Source organism: Triticum aestivum, chromosome 3B (assembly GCF_018294505.1).
Source record: "Triticum aestivum cultivar Chinese Spring chromosome 3B, IWGSC CS RefSeq v2.1, whole genome shotgun sequence".
NCBI classification, from domain to species: Eukaryota; Viridiplantae; Streptophyta; class Magnoliopsida; order Poales; family Poaceae; genus Triticum; species Triticum aestivum.
Window position 1 is genome coordinate 647692162 of NC_057801.1, and position 26251 is coordinate 647718412.

A 26251-nucleotide genomic window follows, 5' to 3' on the forward strand; every position below is an offset into this window, starting at 1 on the left:
GCGCCGACGGGGTAGGTGGTGGTGGTGGCACGCCGACGGGGATATGTGGTGGTGGTGGCGCGCCGATGGGGTAGGTGGTGGTGGTGGCGTGCCGGCGGGGTAGGTGGTGGTGGCGCGCCGGCGGGGTACGTGGTGGTGGTGGCGCGCCGGTGGGGTGGGTGGTGGTGGTGGCTGTGCGGTGGGTGGTGGTGGGACTATGTTTAGTAAGTTAGGAGATTGGGGGTGGGGGTTCCAAAATAAGCTTATTTAGGAACTCTAGAGAGGGGTTCCTAAATAGTCCCACCCATAATAGAATATTATTCTATTACCCCCGTCCCTATATAGAGCACGACGCCACGATTTAAATAAAACAGAGAAAAGTCCTGTCAAGACACAAAACACCCCGTCCTAACCCCTGCAGCCCGTTCGTCCCACTCCTCTCCATCACCCAGCGTGCCCCACGCCACACCCCCACACTAACCGGCCGCACCTCCACGTCTGGCCGATGAGCCGCCTCCCCACCTTCCGCCGACGAGCCGCCTCCCCACCTCCCGCCGACGAGCCGCCTCCCCACCTCCCGCCGATGAGCCGCCTCCCCACCTCCCGCCGACGAGCCGCCCACACCTCCCGTCGACGAGCAGCCCCCACCTCCCGCCGACGTGCCGCCCTCCACCTCCAGCCGACGCGCTGCCCCCGACCTCCAGCTGACGCACCGTCCCCCACCTCCCGCCGACGCGCTGCTCCCTCCACCTTCCGGTGACGAGCCGCTCTCCGACCTCCCACCAAAGCGCCGCCGCCTTGATCCGCCCGGTGTAGGCGTCCCTCCTCTCTACCACCTCTCCTGCATCGACACTTCCCGGCGTCTCACCCCGGCCCTCCACACGCCATTTTCCGTGGTCGTCGGCGCCACACAAGCTTCTGCGGCCGCCGCGCCTCCTGGATCCAACGAGGCTGCGTCGCACTGGCCTCGGATCCGCCCGCCTCCACACCGTCACCTGCCGACCCCGGCCCCGGCCCCGGATCCCCCTCCAACCAAATTCCTGCCATGGACGAGGTCAGTTAAACTTCACTTACTACACATATTGCCACTGAAAACTGAACTCTGATTATTGCCACTGATTTCTTGTACTGCCTTCCATGAAATAACCTGACAAAAGAATACTGAACATTGTGCACTAAGCTGAAGAAGTGTTGTCAGTACATGGTTTTTTGTAAAAAAAATCGTTAATTCATGAAAAAAAAGCAAAAACACAAATAGACATTGTTCTCTTGTCCGTTCTGTATGTATTTTATCATCAGTTCAAAGAGAAGAAATTCCTTTTTCTTCAATGTGTATTCTATCATCAGTTTGGTGTGTATTTTTGTTCTTTGTTCTCCGGTACATAGAGAAGAAAATATCGTCAGGGCATGAAAAGAGAATTTCTGTACTAAACTCAGTATTATTTGGTGTGTATTCTGTTGTCAGTTTGGTGTGTAAATTTATTCATTCTCATAATTTAATAAAACCGCATGCACTCTCTGTACAGCTAAGTTCAGTCAAAAACATTCATTTTGTAAAATGAGTAGACCTAGCACACGAGACATGGCGAGGATCCCTCTGTTCATGAACATGACTGACCGACTGGTACCTCACTTTTCCAACACATGCACACATATTGGTTTGAAAGGAAAAAAATGATTTTAATTAAAAACAATGACCAGTACGGATTTAAAACAATGATCAGTTCGAAATAAAAGAAATTATTAGTTCCAAATAAAAGAAATGATTAGTTCGAATTAAAAAATGCCACCGCATCGTCCCTCCGCCACACGACCTCCGTCGTCGCGATCCGGCCAGTGACGTGCACCGTCATCCATGGTGGCATGCGCCCCCACCGCGGCAACCCGTCCTCGAACGCCCTCACCGACGCCTTCAGTTCAATCCACCTCCCCTTTCTAAAAATCATTTCCTTCAGTTCCACCGTACCTAGAAAATCAGTTCAATCCATCTCCCTATTTTTGAAAACACATACACCCTGATTTCTATCTAGGAGAATTGCCATTTTCCAGAGGATTTTTTTCACTAGTGTCCTGTTTTGTTGTCAATGTTGTCTAATTTCAGCAGTGTCTTGTTCTGCTCTCGGTACCGTCCTCGGCATCCACGAGCGCGAGCACCCCGTGTCCGACGGCGAGATGAAGGCCACCCGTGATCCCTGCTTCCCATCATCACTTCCACCTCGTGTGAGTTCGCTGCCCAGAACAAGCATGGCCAACTACAGTTCCCGCTGGTCGCCTTGGCCACCCTCGGCCACGAGCTCGTCCACCATGGTTACTAGCAACTATCCAAGTGGAGCGCGAACATCAGTCCAAGTAGAATCGTGACCACCATCTTCACCAAGCGCTACACAGCCGTTGAAGTCAAGCACACACAAAAGTCCAACAGTGCAGCTTCTTCCCGACCTTCTGCTCATGGCGCTCGAGCCACCTGCACCTCTTTGCATCAGTTCTAAAATTCCCTACGCATCAGTACACCTATGTATTGCTTCTGCGATTTTCAAATATGGTTACAGTTGTTGCTTCGATTTTGTTGTTGATGTACATAGTTGTCGATGGAATGAATTACTAAAAGTTCAAATTTGCTAATTCCTGCAGTTCTGGTTATCTGGATTGGTCTTGATAAAGGTTTCATACAGGATACAGCTTAAGCTGGAGTTCGTCGCTAAGCAGGTTTGATTTTGTAAAGTTCAAGTTTTTTGTGTGTGATGCAGTATAGCTCAACTACATTTCGTTCCCTCTTTACTTTTAAATTGCTGACTGGATGTTGAACTAATTCTCTGCCTTCTCCATCACTTACGTGGTTCCCTATTTGGTTGATCTATTGTACTCATGTGTATTTCAAAATACTAGGAAACGTGGTTATCAATTATCTTGTATACAAAAGGTTTGGGAATGGATCTTCTAATGAAAGCTGGAGCAGAAGAAGAAGTCCAGGAGGGAGAGGTGTGTGATATATGTACACTTAATTACCTATGGTGCACTTGTATTTTTTTTCCAAACTTTACTTTCTATGTGAACTATTTCAAGTTCATGGTGCGGTTACTACACTAAATAAAATAGTTCAGCCTATATGGGTTAGTAGTCCATACCTGTTATGGTGTTTTCATACTTTCCTGTATTACCAAAACGATAGTGCTTTGCTATTTCTCAATTAGTGTTTCTGTTAGTGCCTGCAAATTGAAAGAGCTGTGGAACTTACCCGTGGGCATTTTTCCGTAAAAACATTGCTACTTGTTTTTTCCAATTCCAGGTTTACATTCTAGCATACATTTTTTTTCTTATCAATTATTCATCTATCCTTCCTTGTAGATGGAGATGTGAGCATGTATACATACGTTCTGGAGACACTAGACTTATTTGGTGGTGTGTGTGTGCTGCTGTATCCTCTTCCGGCCACTCTAATCTACACCCTTAGTACAAGACGATGCAACGCCAAGGTACACTGGAATGCATATGTGTTTCTTCTGTGGTGATGATTTTGGGAGTAAAATTGAAAAATTAACAAGAGAAATATAAGAGCATTTAGATCACTATTAAGAGCATTTAGATCACTAAAGTAGTGATCTAAAATGCTCTTATATTTCTTTACAGAGGGAGTACTCAAGTCCATCTTGCAAACCAGTAGCGATTGTATAGTGCAAACATGCATCAAATTGAAAAAACCGATCCTGACTTGAAGCAAATTCATATGTGATTGTTTATTTTGTAGCTCATCGATACTCATATAAGCCCATGCATATCTGGGTGTTTATTACTTCCAACTCTGAAGCTTGACATGCATATTTGGGGATGGTTTCAGGTACTAGTTTGGAACTGTATCTAACTGATACTATACAAAATTTCAGCAGATCGACAGGGGTGCGGGGTTCAGTTCGACGATGACGAGCCAGGCAGCCGGCCTTTGCATCATGAACTGGCGTAGTTTGATCTTGTAAGAAATGGAAATTCCCTGATGTTGAGTGTGTCAGTACATTTGCTTGGCAGCTTTGCTACTCTAGTTAGTAACATATCACTTGCTAAATCAAAATTATTTTGTTGGTCACTTTCCTATGTTTTGTTGAATAATTCTCAGGCTTTATTTTCTGAGAGCTACAAAAATCATAGTGCTTAAAACACCGATGTGTGTGTCATACTTGAATTAAATAAAGTTAGAGGAGAAAGTACCCCTATTCCATTATTTGAGAAGTACAAGTACACCTTTCTGATAGTACAATGCAGGCCCGGTGCTGGCCCTGCACAAATGGCATCTTCAGCTCACCACGCTAGCTCCGCCGGTGGGTCTCCGTCCCTATTCAAATTTTTCCAGTGCATCTTTATATTTTTTTCAGTTCAACTATTTGCCGGTCATAAGTCCAATTTCATCTGTGTTTCCATGTTCTTCCTATATCATAAGTTGATTGGCATTACTGTGACACTGATCAAGCCAACTGCGTGTATTTAGTGATTAATGTCATTTGGAAAAAACTTTTACACTTGCTGTGATGCCTTACAATCAAGACATTTTTTATATAAACACTATGGCAACATGAATGTCAAGGAAAAGCATGTGAAAATGCCCTCTATAGGAGAAAAGCTTCTACAGAAAATACTGTTGCAACATTTTAGGCATGCGATTACAATTTTTTTTGGCAATTTATTTTAGGCATGCGATTACACTTTTTTTGTCGTCAGGTGTTTGCTTAAGTGCCTAAACAAAGATCTATTTTTGTTCAGTTCAAATTCTAGTTTTAGTTCAGTGCAAACCTTATTTTAAGTTTAGTACAATTTCTTATTTTAGTTCACCTTTGTGTTTTTTTCCAGATCATCTTACATGTCAAGCACCAGACCGACACCACGGCTTCTGCTGGTGGTGCTAGTGTGGATGTTTAGCAAGTTCAACTACCAGTCTACACCGAGTTCAGGTACATTGTCATGGACGGCCAAGTTCAGGGATGCCTCTGTGCCTAAGGCAATTTACGCACTGTAACCAGTTCTTTGTAATAGTCCTATTTATTGCTTCGATCTTGTACAGCAAGCTTAGAATATATCTATTGATCTGACATGTTAATTTGGGATTTAGTTTTCTCTCGTTCTTCTAGGATTTGTCGCCACATGATTTAAGCTTGGGCGGTGGGTAGCACATAAAATGCATGCCTGCCACATGTTCGCTATATTGTTGTAGTAGGATTTTAGATTTTTCGTTCTACCTTGGATGCACTAAATACCTGACATGTTGTGAAATAATTAAGTACGGAATTCTGAGGCTGTATGATCTATTAACAACATGAATTTTTTTTACATTTTTTCATCCTCACTGGATGTTGAGCATGTCTAGATTATATTTGGCATTAACACCATCGGCGTGTATGCAAAATCCTCTTTTTTTCTCAATTATGGTTAATGCTATTGTGTGATACATAAAAATTGCGATATGAGGGCACTCTTGAATAACATAAAAAATCAAGTATGATTGTTTGAAAAGTACAAAAATGAATGTCTCGAATAACATAAAAAATATGGGTTAAATGCCTTAGATGTGAGTCCTCTAAAGCTAATTAATAGTCTGTATAATAGCAAACTTTAAGATGTCTTTCATTTCCTTATCTTTTTTCAGTGAGAATTCCTCCAATAAACTGATGTTCTTATTTTAGTGAAACACGCAGTTTAGTTCCATATTTTACTTCAGTTCAATAGATAAATTATAAGAAGTAAAAAATAACTCCTTGACTGTACCGATTTGCAGCAGTGTAGTTTGCTTCCTTTAAAATTCAGTTAGTTCACCTCGGCCAGCAACTCCCGCGCCAAAGCCGCTGTAAGGGCGTACAGGACGGCGACATGTTCGAGGACTGCGACTGGTGGTAGATACAACTAAATTCAGGATGTTCTTATGCTCTTTTCTTTTTAAGTGCGTTCAATAAAGTCATCTTGAAAATGCTAAAAGAGAATTGCAGTCTTCTCCCTCAACAAAAGTTTGGATTCTAAAGGTATTTATGAAGTGTTGTTAGTTCCGTTTCTTGTCTTCATGATTTTGTGCTTGCTTATCACAAGTTCACGTTACATGCTCAATGTTACAACAGGCCATTGATAAAAAAGCTCCGGACGCCTCCCTTCGAGATCCGGCCGCCTTCCCCCTGAGGTCCCATGGACGCACCGCCGCCGCCCAACCCCTCCTTCCGCAAGGTAACGCTCTGGGCCGCCCTCCTAGCCGCGGTGGCCCTGCTGGCCGTTGGCGGCGGAAGCTGGGTGGCGGGTGCTGGCATGCTTCTTCTCCGGCAAGGACGCCATGCTACACCGGCGCCGCCACACATCTTCGGTTCTCGCTAGTATATTTCCTGTAGCAGTTCTTCAGTGCACACAAAAAAGACTAGCATTTCAATTACTATCAATTACTAATTTCTTCAGTTCAGTTCAATTACTGAAATTATTTCAGTTCAATTCTTTTAATAAGTTTCATTTCGAATATATTATTTCTGTTCAGTTCAGTTTAGTTCGATGTAGTGCAAAAATTCTGAAACTACTAGATCCGTGTGAGAATTTTGGGTTAGGTTAATGCATGTCTGACTAATTTTTTTATTGTTGTACTAATGGCCATTTGTGTGCAGTGCTAGTGGCAGTACATTTTGGGTTAGGTTAATGGATGTCTGACCAAAGAAATTATTGTTGTACTAATGTCAGTACTAATGGCGGTTTGTGTGCAGTGCTAATGGAAGTACGATGGATGATAGACTACATAAATTATTGTTGTGTGTGTTATGGATGATACCACTTTCTTTTCATAACATAAAAGATATACATTCAATTTTAGGATTGACGAGGCCATGTCCACCTCGGCTTTCTGGGATCTTGAATAATGGAATGACGATACACACTGAAATGGCATACAGAAATCTGAATGCTCACACTTGCTATTTGCTAGAGCTGATACTAGGGTTATTTTCATTATGCCACTTGCTACTTGTAGTTGTCATGGGTGCCCGTTGAAATAAGTTGTTTTTGTTAACATGATATTGGTCAATTAATTTTACAGACCTCTTATTTGAATTGGGGCTGCAACTAAAGTAGCAAACACGACTACGTGAGAAGGGTGAGAATTAGTGGGAGCAGGGTATGGATGAGGAAGGAGCACCAATATCTTCAATGTTGCTGTTGTTTCGTTTCCATCCCTCTCACGTGTGAAGGTGAGCTTCATAATAGAGTAGCTATACCTATCCGACTTCCATTTTCTGAATTTTTCTGGGAGCTAGTAGTACCTAAAAGGAGGAAGCTGGCAACTCTGTTTACCTAAACGTCTATAGCACATGTGATGCTACAAAATTTTGTTGGAGCTGGATGAGAGTTTTGCCGTTCCCCTTGTACTCCTTCATATAATCAGTTCACGTTTTCAAACCATGTAAGGTAAGATATATCACCTAGAAAGGTACAAAGTAAAACTTCTGTAAGTTCAGTGCGTGTGCGGCTGCAATTCTGAGATTCTTGTCCAGCTATACTAGTGCTGATGAATATCGATTTGATTGAAAACTTAGTTGATTCCTGAGACCCTTGCTAGTCCTTCTACATACAGAAAATTTTTATTCATTGTGAGAAGAGAAAAATGTTGCTCTAGTTAGTTTCTCTTTCAACTATATCATGTACAAGCTCTTGTAGATACAACATGTATAGGCTCTTTATTATATGCCTAGATCAGCACTTCTTGTTTATATGTTACTAAATTATGTAGAATTTCTTCCTGTTCAAGCATGTTTATATGCCTAGCTATCCCAAGTGCTTGTGGTTGTTTATTACATGTAACTAAATTGTGAGAAGTTGATGCTTAATGTTCTAGTTCATGCTCCTCTGCAGGTCAACCTCCTCGGATACATGAAGTTTCAGTTCGTCGAGAGGCTTCCTGGAGCTTCAAAACATTTCACTTCAACTTTTTAGGCTTTTTCAGTACATCTTAAAAAGTGTGTAAGCTCCCTGGAGTAGCGCCTTCGACGCTTGCCCTGCTCCAGCAGTCATCATCGTGAGGATTAGCCACCGTCTGTCGGTGTACTAGAGTAGGGGTACCCTAGTATCCCGAACTTGTGCACGGGCAGTTGCAGCACCCCGCGGCAAGGCTTGCCGGGTGACCGCCAAGGTCCTTCGTGGTTCTTTTTGGAGCCATTCAACAACAAAGTATTCAAGTCAAGGAGACAAGGCCCCGGCAAGACGAGCTTGCCGGGAAGGCCAACCAAGGCATCTCAAGGAACTTGCCGCGATGCGCCACGCGTCCCGGCAAGGCCCGGTGAGCGACAAGCTTCCGGGCGCAGCAAGACAACGGCCGCGGCAAGGCGCTTGCCGCGGCAGGCAACCACTCTGTACCCGTGCTCCAGCACATCCACCAACGTGTCGCCCTGGGGGCCTTTCCAGGCGCGCGTGGCGAGAGGTTGTGCAGCCAGCGGTGCGCGGTGGCATGCGACGCTGACAAGATTGCCATCGTGGCGAGCGGTGGCGTCCCTGACGGTCCTTTTCTGCACTGTTTGGGCGACGCAGACGGGCATTTAATGCCCATGTCCCCTGCCGTTAGGGTTAGGTAGGATGTACTGTGCTGGTAGCTGTACCAACCACCCCTCTTTTACCATTTTACCCTTGTCTATGTTGCCACCTGTCGGTGACCTCTTGAGCATATAAAAGGAGGCCCATGCGCAACATAGGAAGGGGGGTTCGGTTCGAAACTAGAGAACACTCACGCTCGGTCTCGTTAGCAGCTCGAGTGTACTGTAGCACTCAGCGCTCCCGAGCAAGAACTCAATACAATCAGACAAGCAACAGTAGGTGTATTATCTCTCCGGAGAGCTCCGAAGCTGGGTAAATCGCTCGTGTGTCTTGCCTCGATCCGCTCTTCGTGCGATCTCCGCCCCCCCCCCCCCGCCGAACCGACAGGGGCTCGGTCCGCCGGTCCCCATAGGTGTTCGTGGATCAGCTTCCCCGACATCTTTGGCGCGCCAGGTAGGGGGCGTCGAGATTGTGTGAACCAGATCCGGCGTTCATACGAGCTAGATCTTCATCTTCTTCATCGACATGCCACCGAAGAAGAAGACTTCGACGGCAGCTGTTCCGTCCACGTCGATCCCACCACCACCGGAGCAGTTGTGGGGAAGACGCCGGCGGAAGAACGGACATTGACGAGGGAGCTCACGACGCTGCCAGGTCCAAGGACAAGGTTGTGCAGACCTCGGCGTCCGTACATGTTCCGCGCCCATCTCAGGAGGCGCAGGACCGACAGCGTCATGGTACTCGCAGTACCATACGTTTGTTGGGCCAAGATCGAGCTGGTGGATCTCGGGGTGCTCAAGACCAGCATGCACGCCAACATGCTGGCACGAGCAAGGCACGGTCGCCTGGACGGGATACTACTCCTTCTAACATAGTTAGAAGTCCGAGCATATCCCGCTCCTCGCACCGTTCGCCACTGCCACCCACCACTCCAGCAGAAGCTTTGGCGCGAGCTCAACTGCTCCTGGATTACCCTCCAGTGGAAGACAAGATCGATCAATGGAGGGCCACCATTCAGAGTCTCATCGGCTTCGCCAACGGCGACACTCCGCGGAAGCTGAGCGCGTCGCTGCCGCGGCAGGACCGCCAGGCACGAGCCGACGGCGACGAAGCTGGTGGGGGTGCAACCACCATGCACTCTCCACCCCGAAGGCCAAGATCACCGACTCGCCGGATCAACCTCGACAGCGACTCCACCGCATCGTCAGATCCATGAGCTCGTCGCGATCAGCGCCAAGTTCTTCACGAACGACAACAAGAAGACGCTCGTACTCGCATCGAGCGCCAAAGAGAAGCGCGCGTCAATCAGACCAGCGCGCTGGGCCCTCTGTTGACATGCATGCGCCAGGGGAACCAAGCGACTTGTCTTACGCGGTAGGTTGCCCTGCGTTCACTTGTGAGCTGCGGCAAGTCCAGTGGCCCAGCACGAAGAATTTCAAACTAGATGTACCAGAGAAATACGACGGCAAGTCGCATCCGTCGGAGTTCCTCAGCATCTACACCATCGCGGTGCAAGCTGCTGGGGGACGGGACGACAAGATCCTTGCCAACTACTTCCCGCTGGTGCTCAAGCCCAATGTCAAATCCTGGCTCATGCACTTGCCGGACAACTCCATATCCTCCTGGGCAGACCTATGCCATCAGTTTGTCGGCGCCTTTACAGGCGGCCACAAGCCTCATGGCCAAGAGAGCGATCTTCATCTGCTCACCCAGAAGGAAGGAGAGCCCCTGCGCAAGTACATTCAGAGGTTCAACCGTGTACAGCACAACATCCCAGATGTCCACCCTGCCGCGGTAATCAGCGCGTTCCATCAGAACGTGTGAAACCGCAGGATGCGAGAGGAGATGGCGATGTGCAAGATCAGAGACGTCAGTGAGCTATATGCCCTGGCCGACAAGTGTGCACGTGCTGAGGAAGGGAGGAAACTCCCCGGAGAGAATACGGGAGCAGGAGGATCTGATAGTGAGGAGACTGCCCCGGCAAGTAAAAACCGGCGGCGGAACAACAGGAAGAAGAAAGGCAAGGAGGTGCTAGTCGTTGAGAAGTCCGGCAACGGAGGTGGCGCCAAGAAAGCCAAAGCTGGTAGCTCCGGCAAGGAGATTGCCGCGGGCACCAACCACCAGGCTGTGGCGGTCGCCGACAAGCAGGACGGCACCAACAAGCAGTACTGCAAGATCCACCGCACCAAGGGCCATGACCTCCAGAGCTGCAAGAAGGTCGAGCAGCTTGTCGAGCAGCAAAAGGCTGAATACGAGCGACGCGACAAGGAGAAAGCCCAGGAAGGTGCTGGAGGAGCAAGCAAGAAACGTCCCGGCCGAGGAGGACGCCGCGGCAAGGCCAAGCAGCGGCAAGGAGACAGACCTCCCCGCGGCCGCGACAAGGATGAAGATGACGACGACGATGAAGATATGGATGATGACGAGACCGATGAGCAGGAGTTCCAGAAAGCCACAGAGGTCCTGTGCGTTGACGGTGGTGCTTCTCTGCATACTTCACACCGCCAGCTCAAGCAGTGGGTGCGGGAAGTCAATGCAGCAGAACCACCCATCGAGTCACGCAAGCCTCTGAAATGGTCCAGCACGCCTATCATCTTTGATATTGAGGACCACCCTGATCGCATAACTGCGGTCGGGTGCTTGCCGATGTTGGTTTCACCAACTATCCGCAACCTCAAGGTCACTAAGATGCTAGTTGACGGCGGGGCCGGCTTGAACCTGATCTCCTCCGCGGTACTCCAGAAACTCCAGATCCCTGATAGCGAGCTCGAAGAGACCGGCACATTCCAAGGAATCAATCCGGGAAGGAGCAAGCCGAAGGGAAAGATCACGTTGCCGGTGACATTTGGCAGCGAGTTGAACTTCAGGACTGAGAGGGTCACTTTTGACGTTGCTGATTTTCCATTACCTTACAATGGGATACTCGGCCGTCCAGCACTCGCCAAATTCATGGCAGCCTCTCACTATGCATACAACATACTGAAGATGCCAGGCCCGATAAGTGTCATCTCTGTCCCTGGCGACAAGAAGGATGCTCTTATCTGCGCCGACAAGATCTACCGGGAAGCAGCAGCCGCAACAGATCGCAAGTCACTTGCCGTTGAAGCTCCCGGGGCGAAGAAGAAGACCAAGTCCGGCAAGAGTTCTGATGCCCACTCCGGCAAGCGCACCTCTTCGGAGTGCTGCGCTACCGTCGAGGACGCACCATCGAGCTCCACCGGCAAGTGTAAGAAGACAATGGCAGCTCCACCAGAGACCAAGAAGGTGTCCGCCAAGGAGGATGGCACTGGTGGTACCTTCACCATCAGTGCCACTCTCGACCCTAAATAGGAAAGCGCGCTCGTTGCTTTCCTGCGGGCGAATGTCGACGTATTTGCGTGGCAACCGTCTGACATCCCCGGTGTTCCCAGGAAAGTAATCGAGCACCATCTTGCCGTCTGTCCTCATGCGCGGCCCGTCAAGCAGAAAGTCAGGAAACAGGCAGTGGAGCGCCAAGAATTCATCGCAGAAGAAATCAAGAAATTGGAAGCAGCAGGCCTTGTCAGAGGAGTGCTCCATCCTACGTGGTTGGCCAATCCTGTAGTCGTGCGTAAGGCAAACGGGAAATGGAGGCTTTGTATCGACTTTACCGATGTCAATAAAGCTTGTCCCAAAGACCCATTTCCCTTGCCACGCATCGACCAGATTGTTGACTCCACGGCCGGATGTGACTTGCTTTCATTTCTTGATGCATACTCAGGATACCATCAGATCTTCATGGCAGAAGAGGATGAGGAGAAGACCGCATTCATCACCCCATGTGGCACATACTGTTTCGTACGGATGCCCTTCGGTTTAAAGAATGCTGGTTCAACATTTGCAAGGGTAGTCCACGACGCTTTTGAGCCGCAAATGCACAGAAATGTGGAAGCCTACATGGATGACATAGTGGTCAAGAGCAAGGACAAGGCAACTCTGATTCAAGATTTAGACGAAACCTTTGCAAATCTGCGCAAGATCAACCTCAAGCTTAACCCCGAGAAGTGCGTGTTTGGAGTCCCCTTCCGGCAAGCTTCTCGGGTTCTTCGTGTCTCAGCGGGGAATTGAAGCCAATCCCGACAAGATCAAGGCCATTGAACAGATTGAAGAACCAAAGCGCGTTAAGGATGTACGAAGACTTGCCGGATGCGTAGCTGCTCTCAGCAGGTTTATCTCTAGATCTGCTGAACGCGCCCTGCCGTTTTTCAAAATATTGAAAAAGGCAGGTCCAATGAAATGGACTCCGGAGGCGGAGGCTGCGCTGCAGGACTTAAAGAGATACCTGTCCTCCACTCCAACACTTGTCGCACCTAAGCCACAAGAGAAGTTGCTGCTATATATAGCGGCAACCAATCAAGTGGTTAGTGCTGCGTTAGTAGCGGAGAGGGAGGCGGATGATGAGCCAGCAACCACGGCAGAGGCATCCAGCGACAAGCAAGGGACTTCACCGGCAAGCTCTGGTCCCGACAAAGATGGATCTGCGCAGGAGCGTGACAAGATGCAGAAAAGAATGGTGCAGCGCCCAGTTTACTTTGATAGTTCCCTTCTGCAGGGGGCTAGATCAAGGTACTCTGGTGTGCAGAAATTGCTTTTCGGCCTTCTCATGGCCTCGAGAAAGCTGCGCCATTACTTCCAAGCACATGAGATCACAGTCGTCACTCGTTTTCCGCTGAAGAGGATACTGCAAAATCCAGAAGCAACAGGCAGGATTGTCGAGTGGGCACTGGAACTGTCAAGCTTTGGCCTCAAGTTTGAGAGCACTTCAACTATCCAAAGCAGAGCATTGGCAGAGTTCGTAGCATAATGGACGCCAACACAAGATGAAGAAATTCCAGAGACGAGCATCCCCGTCAAGGAAGCAAGCAAAGAGTGGCTGATGTACTTTGATGGTGCTTTCTCGCTGCAAGGCGCCGGTGCGGGCGTACTGCTTGTCGCACCCACCGTAGAGCACCTCAAGTACGTAGTCCAGATGCACTTTCCCAAGGAGCAAGCAACGAACAATACCGCAGAGTATGAAGGTTTGCTTGCCGGTCTCAGGATCGCAGCAGACCTTGGGATCAAGAAGCTCATTGTCAGAGGTGACTCCCAGCTTGTCGTCCGCCAAGTGAACAAGAATTATCAGAGTCCGTTGATGGAATCTTATGTTGATGAAGTGAGGAAGCTAGAAGAGCACTTTGACGGCCTGCAGATGGAACATGTTCCAAGAGCTTAGAACGACATTGCCGATGGCCTATCGAAGTGTGCTGCACTTAAGTTACCTGTGGAACCAGGGATCTTTGTGCTCAAGCTGACTCAACCATCCGTAACGCCATCAACTGGACAGTGCAAGAAGAGGAAGTTGATTGCTGGTGACTATTTTCCGGAAGAGTTTCCAGAAGCTGCCGCCAAGAAGGTCATCAAAATCAACACCAAGGGTGGTGAGGAGCAGTCTGCTCCGGCGAGCCCTAGGGTTTGTTGCATTGAAGCAAACGCTCCCGACAAGTTTTGCTCCGGCAAGCTTGTCGGGGAACATCAAGCTCCGGCTGAGCCGCAGGTTCTTGCCATAGGAGCGGATGTTCCCGCAGCATCAGATGTGCCTTTAGTCCTTGTTGTCGAGCCGCAAGCTCCAACATGGGCACAACAGATTGTCCTTTTCCTTCAGACAGGAGAACTTCCCGAAGAGCAAGAAGAAGCGGAAAGAGTAGCTCGGCAGTCAAGTATGTACCAGTTTGTCGACAACACACTGTACAGAAGAAGACTCAACGGTGTGAAATTGAAGTGTATTCACCGGGAAGACGGACAAAAGCTGTTGGCAAAGATACATGGAGGCATATGTGGTCACCACATTGGCGCAAGAGCACTTGCCGGCAAAGCGTTCCGACAAGGTTTCTTTTGGCCGACAGCCCTCCAGGATGCGACTGCACAAGTAACCAAGTGTGAAGCGTGCCAGTTCCATTCCAAGCAGATACACCAGCCAGCTCAAGCTCTCCAGACGACCCCTTTATCCTGGCCGTTTTCGGTCTGGGGGCTCGACATCCTCGGCCCCTTTCCCCGAGCTGTCGGGGGCTTTGAGTACTTGTACGTTGCAATCGACAAGTTCACAAAGTGGCCGGAAGTGGAACCAGTGAGGAAGGTGACAGCACAATCAACAGTCAAGTTCTTCAGGTCGATTGTTTGCCATTTCGGGATCCCTAACAGGATCATCACCGACAACGGCACATAATTTACGAGCCGCATCTTCATGCAGTACGTCCAAGATCTTGGCGCCAAGGTCTGCTTCACTTCTGTTGCTCATCCGAGAAGCAACGGTCAAGCGGAGGGGGCAAATGCTGAAGTGCTGCGCGGGCTCAAGACCAGGACTTTCGACAGGCTGCACAGGTGCGGAAAAAACTGGATCGAGGAGCTGCCGGTGGTTCTTTGGTCGATTAGGACGACGCCAAATCGAGCCACTGGCCAGACACCTTTCGCTCTAGTCTATGGAGCAGAGGCAGTTCTCCCCACGGAACTCGTATACGGGTCACCTCGAGTGCTCACTTATGATGAGCTTGAGCAAGAGCAGTTGCGGCAAGATGACGCGCTGCTCCTTGAGGAGGACCATCTTCAGGCTGCTGTACGAGCTGCTCGATACCAGCAAGCTTTGCGCCGCTACCATAGCCGCAAAGTTAATGCCAGAAGTTTCAAGGAAGGCGACCTTGTTCTTCGGCGCGTTCAGTCCACCAAGAATTCCAACAAGTTGACGCCAAAGTGGGAAGGCCCTTACCAGGTGAAACGAGTCACTAGGCCTGGCGCACTCTGCCTTGAGACCGAAGATGGCATTCCGGTGAGCAACTCCTGGAACATTGAGCATCTTCGTAAGTTTTACCCGTAAGGCGCGGTTGCCGGAACCTGTTCCAGCAACCACCTTTTGTACAAGTGTAACGCCCCAGATGTAACTTTCCATATTTGTATCCAACTCTTGCCGTCTCCGGCGCTAAGTTATATTTATTTCTCGGGTTTGGGTCTTTGTCTCCGTGTGTTGTTTTCTTTTTCGTGCATCTCTTATCATGTCATCACGTGCATTGCATTTGCATACATGTTCATCTCATGCATTCGAGCATTTTCCCCGTTGTCCGTTTTGCATTCCGGCGTTTCGTTCTCCTCCGGTGGTCATTTCTACCTTTCTTTCTTGTGTGGGGTTTAAACATTTCCGGATTGGACCGAGTCTTGCCAAGCGGCCTTGGTTTACTACCGGTAGACCGCCTGTCAAGTTTCGGGTCATTTGGACTTCGTTTGATACTCCAACGGTTAACCGAGGGACCGAAAAGGCCTCGTGTGTGTTGCAGCCCAACACCCCCCAAATTTGGCCCAAAACCCACCAAACTCTGCTCCATGTCCTAGAGCGTTCGATCACGATCGTGTGGGCGAAAACCGCACCTCATTTGGACTCTCCTAGCTCCCTCTATGCCTATATATACACCCCTCCGTTTTCGGATCTCTCCCTCTCCCCGAAACCCTAAAAAAAAAACAACCCCGCCAGATCCGCGCCGACGGACGTGTCCGCCCCCGGCCGGACATCGTCCGCCTGCCGCCGCCATCCAACCCGCCGCCGCCACGTGTCCCCGCGGGACCGCATCGCCGCCGCCGTCCCGGCCCGGGAGGCCCAGGAGGGGCCCCCGCGAGCCCGCGCCCCCGCGCCTCCTCCTTCCCCGAGCGCCGCCGCCTTCCGCGCCTCCGGCGACCGGCGCCGCCGCGGGACGCCGTCGCCGCCACCGCACCGGCCGCCGCCGTGCCGGACCCCGCCGCCCGTCCGCTCCTCGCCGCGCGCCCGCGCCCCCGGGCCCGCGCCCTCGCCCGCGGTCCACCTCGCCGGGCCGCCTCGCCGCCGCCTCGCCGGCCTCCCCCTCCTCCACCGGCTCCGGCGAGCTCGAGCTCCGCCGCCGGCGCCGCCTCGGCTTCCGCGCCGCGATCCCGATCTGGATCCGGTCGCGTGAACAGTAAACCCTAACCCCGATTTTTTTTGCTAAGTCCTAAAATTTTTGATCCATGTTGCTCTGTTCGAGGTCCCGTAACTTTGCAACCGTAGCTCCGTTTTGGGCGTATGATATATCAAAATGTTCGCCTCGACATGTACATCATTTCATTCCATTGCATCATTTGCATTCGAGGTCATCTTGATACCCAAAATGATGTTAGAAGGAGGCTTCGTGAGTTAAATTGCAGATCCATTAGTTCATCATGCACTTTTGTCATTTTTGCTATATTTAATCCGTGCATGATATGCCTGTGCCCCTTTGGGAGGTATTGTGAAGCATTTTGTCTTCTTTCCAGAGGTGCCACCCATGCATTTTTAGGATGTGTGTGTTGTCTTGTGCAAGCTTGCGAAGTAGGGTACCTGAGATTGCAGATTTCAGGGACTTAGTGATTTTCTCTAAGTCTGGGATATTTTAGTTCATGATGCTATATGTCCAGCTTGTTTCCTAATGATCCGTGCCTCTTTTGAGGATGATCAGTAAGGGAGTTTTGATATTTATGTTATGCTCTATCCATCCATGTCTTTGTTGGCATTTGTGGAGTGCTCTAGGTTGACTCAATCGAGCTCAACTTTTGCTTCGTTGTTAATCTGGGCAGATCGTCAACTTGTTTGCGATTTCGCCGATGCTACCGTTAGTGTTCCATGCATGCTATGCCTTCGTTCTTGCCATGTGTAGCTAGAACTTTGTGCCTTCTTGCTGGTTATATGCTTTCCTTGCCATGACTTGCACCGTAGTGAGTGCATCGAGCTCGCTTACATGCCTTCGTGAGTTAAATTTCAGCATGTCTCAGTTTTCACTAAGTCTGAAAACTGATTGTGTTCGAGCGATGTTCGTGAGCTCGGTAGAGTATTTTGTGAACCCTTTTGGCCCCAGGTCACTTTGGGTGTTTTATTAAGCTTGTTGAGTAGATCCATGCCATGTTCTTACTTGTCATGTTCAGGTTCTCTATCATGTTGTTTTGCTGCTCCGAAGAGAGCTTCGTGATCTGAAATTTCAGACTAGTGTTAATTTCACTAAGTCTGAAATCTGTTTTGCATTTGCATTTTATCCATGCTTGTTTGAACCTCTTAATGGATGAATTTGCCTATGGATCAGTGCTAGTGTTTTGTCAACCATCTTGTGTACATCACTGCCATGTATTTTGTTTTCATGTTTGGTGGCTGTAGCATGTTCATTTCGTTGCATTTAGATGCCTAGTTGCTGTAAATCGCAGACCGGTGTCATATCTTAAAACGCTCGCCATTTCCAAACCGTAGCTCCGATTCCAATGATCTTTATATCGTTTTCAAGCGATTTCATCCCCTCTATCCAGTGGCACACTTGGTTTTCCAAGTTGAGGCCAGGTTCATGCTTTTCCTGTCATATCTTGCATTTTGCATCCCGCATCGCATCCCGCATAGCATATTCGTCATTTCATCATATTGCTTGGACTTGCCCGTGGTTGATTGTATCCTTGTTGCTTGTTTGTCTTGTTGGGTAGAGCCGGGAGACGAGTTCGCTACCGAGGAGCCCGTTGAGTTTGCTTGTGAGGATCCAGTCAACTCTGACAACTGTGCAGGCAAGATGATCATACCCTCGAAATCACTACTATCTTTGCTATGCTAGTTTGCTCGCTCTTTTGCTTTGCCAATGCTACGATGCCTACCATTTGCTTGTCAGCCTCCCAATTGCCATGTTGAACCTCTAACCCCCCCTTTTTGTCCTAGCAAACCGTTGATTGGCTATGTTACCGCTTTGCTCAGCCCTTCTTATAGCGTTGTTAGTTGCAGGTGAAGATTGGAGCCGCACCTTGTTGGAACATTTATTTACTTGTTGGGATATCATTATATTGCTATGTTATCTTAATGCATCTATATACTTGGTTAAGGGTGGAAGGCTCGGCCTCTCGCCTAGTGTTTTGTTCCACTCTTGCCGCCCTAGTTTTCCGTCATATCGGTGTTATGTTCCCGGATTGTTGCGTCCCTTACACGGTTGGGCTATAATGGGAACCCCCTGATAGTTCGCCTTGATTAAAGCTTTTCCAGCAATGCCCAACATTGATTTTACCATTTGCCACCTAGCCTCTTTTCCCTTGGGTTTCCGGAGCCCGAGGGTCATCGTATTTTAGCCCCCCTTGGGCCAGTGCTCCCTCTGAGTGTTGGTCCGAACTGAGCTGCCTGCGGGGCCACCTCGGGGAAACTTGAGGGTTGGTTTTACTCGTAGCTAGTCTCATCTGAGTGTGCCCTGAGAAAGAGATATGTGCAGCTCCTATCGGGATTTGTCGGCACATTCGGGCGGTGTTGCTGGACTTGTTTTAACCTGTCGAATCATCTTGTTGTACCGAGATACCGAGTCTGATCGGTGTGTCTTGGGTGGAGGTCTATTCCTTCGTTGACCGTGAGAGCTTGTCATGGGCTAAGTTGGGACTCCCCTGCAGGGATTGATCTTTCGAAAGCCGTGCCCGCGGTTATGGGCAGATGGGAATTTGTTAATGTCCGGTTGTAGATGACTTGAACTAAACTTAATTAAAATGATTCAACCGTGTGTGTTACCGTGATGGCCCCTTCTCGGCGGAGTCCGAGAAGTGGACACGGTGTTGGAGTTATGCTTGCGCAGGATGTTCCTTTAGCTTCTCGCTCGTGCTTCGCCTTCTCTTCTCGCTCTCTTTTGCGTATAAGTTAGCCACCACATATGCTAGTCGCTTGCTGCAGCTCCACATATTTTGCCTTATCCATTCCTATGAGCTTAAATAGTCTTGATCGCGTGGGTGTGAGATTGCTGAGTCCCTGTGGCTCACAGATACTACAACTCCAGATGCAGGTTCAGGTGTTTCTGCTCCAGTTGACGATTACGAGCTTCAGTGGGAGTTCGACGAGGACTCTCAGCGTTACTACGTATCTTTTCCGGATGATCAGTAGTGGTGCCTAGTTGGGGTTATCGATTCAGGACCTTGTCGCATGTTGGGGGTCTTTTCCATTTTGGCGCCGTAGTCGGGCCATGAGTGCTTGTTTGATGGATGTTATTTATGTACTCTGATGTGACGTGGCGAGTGTAAGCCAACTATGTTATCTCCCCCTTTTATTATATATTACATGGGATGTTGTAATGATTGCCTGACTTGCGACATTGCTTTCAATGCGGTTATGCCTCTAAGTCGTGCCTCGACACGTGGGAGTTATAGCCGCATCGAGGGCGTTACAACAAGTCTTGCCAATGTTGCATGTAATCCTTTGTACAAAGCCGGGCGCAGAACCCGTGCATAAATAAACTTCATGTGCTCCGCACATCTTGTCGATTTCATGCTTTCTACTTCCTTTGCATGCTTATCTGACACTTTGTGCATCACCTACCCCCGGTAAGCAATAACGAGCCATAAGGCTCCATATCTTTATTTTCTCTTCTTTCTTTTTCTCAAAAAGGAAAGGAAGGTTCCCTCGCACACAAGTTTTTCGGGGGGATAGGAGAAGATAATGGTGTGGACCTGGCGTCGTTCAAGGAAGTTTCGCCTTACCGGAAAGCAAGCGACAGAAAAGCTAAGTTGCCAAAGTTTGAGCAATCAGTTTTAAATTTTTAAGTTATCTTCCTCGAACGACCGTACTTTGTATGGAAAACCTGTGCGCGGAGGAACCAACTCGTAGCTAGTTGCGCCCTTACGTTGTTTCGAGTCCGCTCAACAACTTAAGTGAGCTGCGACTAGTTGCGACAAGGTTTCTTGTCGGAAGCGGCACCGCCAGCAGGCTGCTGACGTCCCGCACTCAGCGCTCATGGCTCAGGTGCCTGCGCCGACAAGTTCCCTAAAAGCGTAGGGCAAAACCATACAAAGGAAGGAATCAAGTAAAGGAAATAACATAGCAATCTCTACCCAAAATAGAGTTATATTACAAGATAGCTTGTCGCAGCTCTAATAGATTGTTCTCGTGACATGACCAGCAGCGACAAAGAGAAAGAGAAAACGGGCGGCCTAATCTACGCGATCGCCCTCAACCCTCTTGGTCCCGCTCACCTTGTCCACAATGTGTGCGACAAGGGCCTTGAGCGCTTCCAGATCAGCATCCGGCGGCAGGGACTTGAGGACGTTGGTGAAGTTGAGGCCTGGGTTGCGGAAGGCCACCTTCATCAGCACATTCTAGAGAGCTCCTGCGCAGATCTTGCGCGACTCGTTGGCCAGTTGCTTTGGGATCTTCTCCCGGAGTCGCTGGAGGGCCGTCGCCACGCGTCTGAAGAACAAGCTGAGCTTGGCGCTGGGTTGGAGGAGCTCATCGGAGGGGTACCCGTTCGGAGCCAGTCTCGAAGCGGTAGCCGGGAGTACCTTCGTGCGTGGATGTGCTCGCGTCTCCGTCGACCAGAAGAGATAGTAGTACTCCCTCAGCTCCTTTGCGTCAAGATGAGGGGGGAAGATGGCCCGCTCCTTTCGCAGGGCCGCGAGCCGCTGCGCCTCGGCCGACTTCACGCCCTTCCCCTTGTCGGCTTTCAGAGCCATGGCGGAGGTGGTGGGTGAGATCGATGGCGTTGGTGGTGCTGGTGACAATGGGGGGCGGAGCGCTGCTCTCTTTCAGCTTCGGGAAGAAGGGGGGAGCGGCGGAGATTTGTGAAAATGGAGTAACAACCGGCGAGATGGGCGAACTGCCCCTGTTTCCCCTGCTTATAAAGAGGGAGGGGGCGGACGTTTCGTCCTTCCGAATAAAGAAACCACCCACGATCTCTCCCACGATGCCGCATTCGACGCGTGCCGTTGGGAGAGGGCGCGGTGGATACGGAGTAAGATACGGCGTAACCCAGGTCGCGCGTGCCCGTGCCCTGTTTTGGGCCTGGCCCAACAGCGCTCGGCACCGTGTGTGGCCCAGGCCCGGGGGCTCCTGTCGGTGTACTAGAGTAGGGGTACCCTAGTATCCCGAACTTGTGCACGGGCAGTTGCAGCACCCTGCGGCAAGGCTTGCCGGGTGACCGCCAAGGTCCTCCGTGGTTCTTTTTGGAGCCATTCAAGAACAAAGTATTCAAGTCAAGGAGACAAGGCCCCGGCAAGAGGAGCTTGCCGGGAAGGCCAACCAAGGCATCTAAAGGAACTTGCCGCGCCGCGCCACGTGTCCCGGCAAGGCCCGGTGACCGACAAGCTTCCGGGCGCGGCAAGACAACGGCCGCGGCAAGGCGCTTGCCGCGGCAGGCAACCACTCTGTACCCGTGCTCCAGCACATCCACCAACGTGTCGCCCTGGGGGCCTTTCCAGGCGCGCGTGGCGAGAGGCTGTGCAGCCAGCGGTGCGCGGTGGCATGCGACGCTGACAAGATTGCCATCGTGGCGAGCGGTGGCGTCCCTGACCGTCCTTTTCTGCACTGTTTGGGCGACGCAGACGGGCATTTAATGCCCTTGTCCCCTGCTGTCAGGGTTAGATAGGATGTACTGTGCAGGTAGCTGTACCAACCACCCCTCTTTTACCATTTTTACCCTTGTCTACGTTGCCACCTGTCGGTGACCCCTTGAGCATATAAAAGGAGGCCCATGCGCAACATAGGAAGGGGGGTTCGGTTCAAAACTAGAGAACACTCACGCTCGGTCTCGTTAGCAGGTCGAGTGTACTGTAGCACTCAGCGCTCCCGAGCAAGAACTCAATACAATCAGACAAGCAGCAGTAGGAGTATTATCTCTCCGGAGAGCTCCGAAGCTGGGTAAATCGCTCGTGTGTCTCGCCTCGATCCGCTCTTCGTGCGATCTCCGCCCCCGCGCCGAACCGAAAGGGGCTCGGTCCGCCGATCCCCATAGGTGTTCGTCGATCAGCTTCCCCAACACCGTCTATTTGGCGCGGGACCTACCTATGATGGTCCCATCTATTGTGAGATACATCCTTTTTGAATCTCTCCTCTCCGGCTCCGCATGGTGAAGATCTCCGTGTCTACCATTTGTACTTTCAATTTATTTTGAATTGAACTGGTGCTGCACTTGATTCAGATCTGAGGGAAAAAACATAACTACATAATTCAGTTCCTGATTTGCATCCTATAAAACCAAACAGTGAAGAAACACACCCCTGTACTTTCGCTCTTGTACTGACAAATCATGAATTTAGGAAGCTGCAACCTTTGACATTATTCTGTACTGAGATTTTGGTGCGAGAACAAGAACGTCGAGAGCATGTGTATGGACAAGTAGTTGTGCTTGGGTAGAATTTATTGAGGATTTTAGAGAGCTAGGCAAGCCAAAGTAAATCATGCCCTCACCCAAAAGTTCACCAAAAACGTTTACCTCAGTTCGGACTCAAGAGTTGCTGGTTTTGCTATTTCCTTACCTTCATGTGCAGTAACAAAGTGTGTGCATTTGGTGGTTTTGTGAAGGAGTTAAGCTTTTATTTGATTTTCAATTCGGGTTTATAAATGGAATAAATTTATGTAGAATTCAAGGGACTGAGATTAGATTTGTACTGTTTGTTCATGGAAAAGGAATCTGCTCTTCTCTTTGTTGAAATTACAATATGTAGTTTTGCTCTCAGCATTGCAATTTCACATGTTTGTTGTATTAATTATTAGTTTGTGTAATTAGCCGGCCGTGTTGTGTATTCTGGTCAGTTCGTGTGTGTATTGTGTTGCCCTCGAGCTGTATGAGAGGCCGCCCGCGGAGCCGAGGAAGTCACCGATCTGGTCGAGGTATGCTCTTATTCTCAATTTTCAGTAGCATAGAAATTTGAAAGTTCGAATGCCCGACCTTGGTAAGTTCTCCTTGACAAAACATCATCTCTCATATTTGTTCCTACTTTTTCAGGTGCAGCAAAAGCAAGATGCACATGTTCATTTTTTGTATGCTTGTTAGTACAGCTACTTCCTGACGGTGAGTCATATTTCCTTTGTGTTTCCATCTTCATATATAGCACAAACAAGTGCTTGTGGTTATGCTTCAGAATGAGCACCGTACTGCCTCTTGGTTCAGTTCAATATATAATTTTAGTTAAGTGCAATATATAATTTTAGTTTAGTTCAATATCTTGAGTATCACCTTTTTCTGCCATGAACTCATGCTAACTATGAGCAACTAAATTCACTCTGAATATGATGATGCTAAATCGTAAGTTAGCTCTGAACTCACATATTTGTCTTAATAATTGACAGGTCTAAATATGTTGCCGCCACCATGCCGATTTACTGCTGCGACCTCGTTGATTCCCGGCCTTCGAACTGCTCCCTCAATCCGCTCCGTGGACCACTGCCGATGGTGGGCTGCACCTTCCACGGGAAGCCACGTGACCGTGTAGACGCACATCTTCATTGAGTCGCTCACTGTGCATATGTGTGTGTGTGTGTGTTGTGTTTGTGTGTGCGTGGCCGCGACCATGCTTCGCATTTCGGTGTTGTCTATGTGTGGTCGTGTGGTCGTCTCACCTCAAGCACATCCTAGGCCGATGCATGAGTTGCTGAGGAAATGCCCAAGGTTGTGGCCTCTCGACCACAACTTCGTCTCATGGAAGCTGTTGGATGTGGACAGCCAGAACGAGTTCAATTCTACATGGCTCATCAAGGAGAAAAAGAAGGGGAACTCGAGTGGTTTATCTGTGGAGAAGGGCAGAAGAAATTTTGCTTTGAACATGCTTGTTGATACGCCCATGAGAACGGGTGCATTTTTCTATAGATTTTTGTGTTGCTGACAAAGCTACACAAGTTGTATTTTTACAAGTTGAACTTAACAATATCCTCTAGAAAGTTCATGCATGTGTGGATGTTCTTTTGACATTGAACCGTTAAGTGCTTGCAAAATCTATAGTGTTGATCCATTAGCATTCGCAGCTTTTCACCTTAGTTGTGTATGTTATGTGTTTCAAATTCTCAATGAAGTTTATGTTCTCAGTTCATGTATAACTACCTAGGCATTCATGTATTACTAACCAGTAAGTACACCCGTTACTTTTCCCACTTATCTGTGCTAGTGGTGAATAGTTCAAATTCTTGGCAAATTTTGAAGTGTTCAAAATTGATAAAGGTGGTAAGTTCGAACGGAAAATAAACGAACCCTTAGGCAATTTAGCTGAGGGAAAATAGTGAGTTCATGCATTACTAGTGCTCTCTCTGCTATCCTTTTAGTTCAACAATATTAACCATGCAAGTTTGGGGATGATCATACCAACCATTGAAAAAGTTATGAGCAAAAACATACAAAAACGGAGTAAAGTCTAGTCTGTGAAAACATGTTCGGTAAAAAACTATCCGGACATCAGTTCAAGTACTTTTTTTGGAACCATTTAAAATTACTCAGTGAAAAATACATCAGTACAAACACACACATAGATCAGTACAAGGACTCTGTTTTTTCTGACGGGAAAACAACACGATGACTCTTACCGTATTCAAAATTACTCTTCAACGATTATAAATTTGAGAAAATGTCCAACATGACTAAGTTTCACATTTTGGATAGCTATCCAACGATATATTATTTGCCCCATTTCGACAAACTTTAAAAAAACGCATTCAAAACCAATTTTAACCTATTTGAATTCGTATTTAAACCGTAAGGAATTAGAAAAAACTTTCTATACGCAAAAGTTGCGCATTTTCCATAGCTTTCCACTGCCGTATCATTTGCATCAATCCGACAAACCGTTTGCAAAAAATAGTGAAACTACATTTCGCCCAGAATTTCACCGTTTTTCAAATTACTTTTAAATCATATAGAATTTGAAAAATAGTAGATACATGGAAGATGTGGATTTTCACAAGCTTCCCAACGCCATCTCATTTGCTCAATTCCGACAAACCGTTTGAAAATTATGTCCAAAATACGATTCGCGTTTTTGGTTTTGAAAAAAAGGTATTTTTGACACTGCTCTTAAATCATAATTTTTTTTGCAAAAACAAATTATAATACTGTAATGTGGATGTCAAGAGCTTTCCAATGATATATTACACGCCCCGTTTCGCCAAAAAAATTTGAAAAAAATTGAACTAAAGAAGACGATTTTTAACAGCAACAGAAAGCATCAGTTCAACCGATCGAATTTCATCAGTTCAATCGCTTGAATTCTTCAGTTCAAGTAGGGTAACAGAATAATATTCTGTTACGCGTAATAGAATAGCCCAGATATATATATATGGCTTCTGCACAACATCTCCATCATCATTATCAGTACATCCTATGCAGGTGAGTTAGGATGCACTTGATCCCAGGAAGGTATTTATCCTTCAAATCAGAGGAGTGCTTCAAACTAACAACAATACATAATATCCAACAAAGAGGGTCGTGCTACAGTAGCAGAATACATGGCTCAGTCTAGATATAAGCACGAATCAAGTTGTGCATATTTGTTGTTGGCATGAACCACATCGCTGCATGTCGGGTTTGCAAAAGCCATCCATCGCATGGAAGCTTGATGCCTTTCACACACTGAAGATTATCTGGCAACAAGCTGTGTCGACGAACCTCTGGATATGGTGATTCATGAAACCCATGGTATGATGTGTAAACACAGCCCCCCCTGGCGAATGGAAGTTGCATAGCATGGTAATCATCGCCGGTGATATGATTGATGATTGGTTGGATGATTGGATAATTGAGCCCGAGGAACAAGGAGTGGTTGCCGAGGCTGTAAACCCGCCTCCAATTGAATACGCATGGCCCAACGGAGCTGGGATCTTTCTCGAACATGAAGCAGCCATAGCTATCAATGTCACGAACGCCCCACGCATTGTACTGCATGTGGTTTGATGTAATGGTTTGGTTAATTTGGTACGTGGGAATGAGCATCAAATGGCCGCCGTCAGCTGAACGAGCGGTAAACCCCA

The 26251-nt window shown here is 48.4% G+C and overlaps 2 long non-coding RNA genes across 2 annotated transcripts; both read left to right on the plus strand.

Moving 5' to 3' along the window:
- The first annotated feature begins 451 nt into the window (after positions 1-451).
- LOC123065944 (uncharacterized) lies at positions 452-3452 on the plus strand. The gene is made up of 4 exons (XR_006431184.1): positions 452-1033; positions 2611-2685; positions 2866-2958; positions 3325-3452. It is a non-coding gene; the product is annotated as an uncharacterized lncRNA (long non-coding RNA).
- A 362-nt stretch (positions 3453-3814) lies between these two features.
- On the plus strand, positions 3815-6415 carry LOC123065945 (uncharacterized). The gene is made up of 5 exons (XR_006431185.1): positions 3815-3946; positions 4234-4289; positions 4816-4916; positions 5738-5978; positions 6072-6415. It is a non-coding gene; the product is annotated as an uncharacterized lncRNA (long non-coding RNA).
- The last annotated feature ends 19836 nt before the right edge of the window (positions 6416-26251 follow it).